We start from the raw sequence: 4,723 nt of genomic DNA on the forward strand, positions 1-4,723 counted from the left end.
TGTGTGGCCAGAAATGTTTCCTAAAAATTTCGTGCGTATGTTTAAAAGGTAATAACTTCTGGACGGATTGAAGGATTTTAATGATTCAAAATTCAAACAAAACATATTAATGGAGTCCTAGAGCCCCAGAAAAATGAGACGAAAAAATACATTGGATGTAAAGTCTACTCGTATATCTTGTTTGTGGCGAGAATTAGTATTGCGCGAACGCAGCTGTTTGCAGGTTGTCGTTCTAAAGGTAGAACTTTAAACGTTAATAACTTGTTAACGAAGCCTCGATCAACAAATTAGTATTCTTGATTTTCGTCTTAGTTTGGTCTCTAGAATCTCCCATTCAAATTTTTCCCAGGGGTGGCCGAATAGCCTGTATAAGACATTGCGAGCGTGGGTTTTCAGACTCCGTTTTCGATAAGAGCACGCGTGATAGCAGAAACGGCTAATTCGTTGTAATTTGCGTATCACTACGTGTACTAGCGGAGAAATTGCTGGTAAATGACACGTTACGCGCGACAAACGCACGCGGGCTGCACGCCGCGACGAGTTTCATTAACGCTCATTATGTTCGTTTCACTCGCAGGTTCTTGAGCTTTCATTGCGGATACGAAGATCAGATTAATATCCTCGCGATACCGCGATTAGGGGTCGCATTATTACCGACGATGACCGTCGAATGAAATCTGACGATGAAAAATAGTACAACGGAGGACGAAAGCGACGTTGTTGCTGGACAATTTATGGTTGCTAGATTGCTACTAATTTAGGCGGTGTTTCGTCAGACGTTACGAGTATCTAATTCACCAGAGATCAGGGATACATAAATAGGAGTCTTTAGTTATTTCTCTTATTTTTCGTGAATCTTCGTCAATGAAAAATAATAATAGTATCATATCCGTACGCTTTGAAATTCGATCGGCTGGGTTTATGAATCCAGAGCCTGGGAATGCGATTTACGTTTTATCGAAGCATTACTGCATTTAGAATCGTACGAACTGTATACATAACGCGTGCGTTAATCAATCTTATCGTCCATAGTGAGACTGATATTTTGAAAACAACAATGGCGTACGACCGGCCATGACATACTAGGAATTTTGTCATTGTGTGGAATTAATAGGAACGTTATAGGCTACGTTAACCTCGTGTCACCGATGATCACCATTCCAAATTTGCAACTTTTCTTTAATGCCTTTACTCATGTTTCTTTCAATTTAAATGGAATCTTTCCTCTTCCGTCTCTGCAGAATTTTCTTCCAATTTTCCAGATTTTAACCAAGCATCTATTAGTCCGTTCGTTAGAACAACAATTGCTACAAGACAAGATCAGAAAGAAACAGTTCAATGATGTTTCTCCAATAATGTATTTTCTAGCAGTAATTACTACGATATAAAATGGTAATTCCTCCGGAAATTATAATAATTTATACAAGAAATATTGTACACGCTGATGGGTCGGATGGGTTAAACACATGGACGAAAGCACTCATTAATTTTATATTGTTACCCATGCACATTGCAAATGAAGTCCATGTACGCATGTATTATCGACATTGGTATTAATTGATGTGTATCACGAAGAGGTTGTCGGGCAGATTTTGCACATCGTGAGTGTAATGTCGTGCTCGTTCGGACTCGCGGATATAATTTGTAACGAAGACAATATGTTTTCCTTTCTTAGCTACAGCTATACGTTGTTATCAACCTAATCTTGAGAATAACAATAAGAAGATAGTTATAGAAGTATATTTTGTCCATTCTGCTTTGTGGCAACTTGCTAGACCCGAGAATGTCTTGTTCTTCGATTCGAATCAAAGTAATGGCTGGTTCGAGTTTAAATTTCACTACAGTTTTGGGAGAATGTTAACGAGTGTCGAATCGAAGCTGACCAATCGCTTCCATAGAAAGTCTGACTGCAGTCTGGTGTGCATAAACGCGTGCAAGCTGGAAAGGAAGTATCAAACTAGATAAGCGCAGCGATATTCATTACTTCCGTCTAGCGTGGATGCTGCGCGTTACATTCGTCCGTCCGCTGGGAGATTCGTGAATTGGTCCCTTTCTAATGTAATCTCGCAACTGTTCCTCCATGGAGTGGCATTCCCCAGCAATAATGTATTTTCTAGCAGCAATTCAATCATCCGTGGCTAATTCCACCCAGCATGTTTCTGCTCTTCTTGTTCTGTGATCGATTTTCAGAGTCATAGAATCAATCTTTTAACAGTCTAATAAACTTACTATGATATAAAATGTAAGAAAGCATTTTCGTTATAACGTTTCTCACAAAGAGGGTACCAATGTCTTCTTGGCCAATACCATTTCAAAACAGGTTTTTAAAATTGGTAATTATTGACTCACCCTCGCAGTTTTCTGCGACCGTTTTATAAACAATTGCACTGGCTTTTCACATGCAAAGAGAACTACGCACGTCTACGTTTGATTTCGTAATTATTGTTGAATCATTTCCTCCTCAGAAAGTGGGCCATTGCATTGCCAGGAATAGGTGATGCCGAGTAGAGCAAAGTCTGGACAATACACCGAACGAATTATAATTGTCAATATGGATGGATGACACAGGTGACCCGGTGTAAATGGTACAATCGATCGTTGAAGTCTAAAAATTTTTTTAAAATTAACATCTACAGCTGCAGATAAAATTAAGTGGACAGTTAGGGGAAATAAGTATGAATTAAATTTAATCAAAGTAGTGTAACTATTATGCACTTAAGTTTTATATATTATATATCTCAATGGTACATATATTATTTAGCGAATATTTGAAACTAATATTCAAATTTTTGTTGAAATGAAGTTTACTTAACGAAAATGTTGGTTGATTGTCGAGGGACAAAAGTAAGTGGACACTCGTTCAAAATGTTATTACAACGCGAAAAATGTAAACAAGCGCGAAGTACCATTTTCACTGTCACGCAGTAGTCTCAAATGAACTATTTGGTTGATGCATAAGTTTTGCATGAAACAGATTATTTGTAAGGAAACAGCAGAATGTCAGTAAGAAAAGAATTTTAAAATCAAATTCGTAATTTGATTATATCGAACTGTCAAAATAAATTAAGTTACTGTATAGTAGCAAAAAAGTACAGTTTTCCTAAAAGTACGGTCGAAAAAGTTTATGCAAAATATTTACTATATGGTACCGTTGAAAATTGAAGAGGTCGCGAACGTAAACGTTGTACCATCGCGAGAGAAAATCGTCAAATTACTCGTAAATGTCGATAAAATCCAAGAATCTCAGTGCAAAAAATTGTTGAAATGTTAAAATTAAGCGCGTCATTGAAAATAGTACGACAAAGATTGCAGAATACGGGGTTAAGATACTATAAATCCAAACGTAAGCCGCACATTAACACAATCAACAAAAAACGAAACGTTTTTTGCTAAAAAATATACAAATATACCAATATCATTCTAGAGAAGAATAATATGGAGCGATGAAAACAAATTTAAACTGCAGCAATTAAAAAAAAATTATCGTGCATGGAGGAACAGAAACGAAGCATACAAAAAGCTGTATTATTACGTCAACCGTTAAATTTGGTGGATGGTCATTAATGTTGTGGGGGAGCTTTTCATGGAATGGAGTTGGCGATTTGATACAGTTCGACGGTATAATGAATACAGACAAGTATATTGGAATAACAAACGAAAATTTAGAAGAGGCAGTTATAAAAATGGGGCTCGAAGAAGAATATATTTTGCAATAGGACAACGACCCGAGGCATACTGCTAAAAGAAAAACAAATATTTTTGAGGATTCCAATATTAAATTAGTGGAATGGCCGACACAAAGTCCGGATTTGAATCTAATCGAAAATTTATGGAGGGTACTGACTTCAAACGTGCGATTAGAAAAACGGCAGAATAAGAATAATTGCTTTAAGTATTTACGATTGGCGTTTGAAAATATTGACAAAAATTACATTGAAAATCTGATAAATAGCATTCCACGATATTTAAAAGTAATTATTGCAGTAAAGGGTGGTCACACTAAATATTGATTTTATATTTTTGTATATCTTATTACCTGTCCACTTATTTTCGTCCCTCGGCAATTAATCAACATTTTCGTTAAATATACCTTATTTCAACACAAATGTAAATATTAATTTCAATTATAAGTTAAATAATCTATCTACCATAAAAGTATATAATATATAAAACTTAATTCCATAATAGTTATACTACTTTGGTTTTTCCTTTACCTGTCCACTTAATTCTGTCCGCAACTGTACGTTTGCAACAAACACCGAAGAAATAACTGACGATGATGATTTCGAACAAGACTTATTTATATTGCGATATTTAAGGAATTAGAATTAGATCCAGAAGATATATATTACATTATTTAGAGACTTTGCGATGTGATATTTCTTAAAATGGTCCGTTTTTAATGTAAGTAGTTACAAATCACCTGAATACGATTTTCGTTGAAAAATTTTTATTACAAGATTTTTAAAAATTCGTTTGATTTGCAACGGAAATTCCAAGTCTGCTTGAACGGAAAGCTCGGCACGGGGTGTACACGGAACGCGTCAGCGTTGGAAAAACCGGCGAAAATGAAATTCGCGGTCGTGAGGAACGAGAGAAAGATCGAAACCGTGGTCGAAGAAGTATCGACGCGAGCCGAGTTTCGCCGAGAATCGTCGAGAAGGAACGAAAGGCGACGATCGGCGCGTGTTCGTGGTTGGAAGCGGGAGTCTCGAACCGCGCG

This window comes from Colletes gigas, unplaced genomic scaffold (genome assembly GCF_013123115.1).
Source record: "Colletes gigas isolate AHSC1104 unplaced genomic scaffold, ASM1312311v1 Colletes_gigas_Sc00023, whole genome shotgun sequence".
NCBI classification, from domain to species: domain Eukaryota; kingdom Metazoa; phylum Arthropoda; class Insecta; order Hymenoptera; family Colletidae; genus Colletes; species Colletes gigas.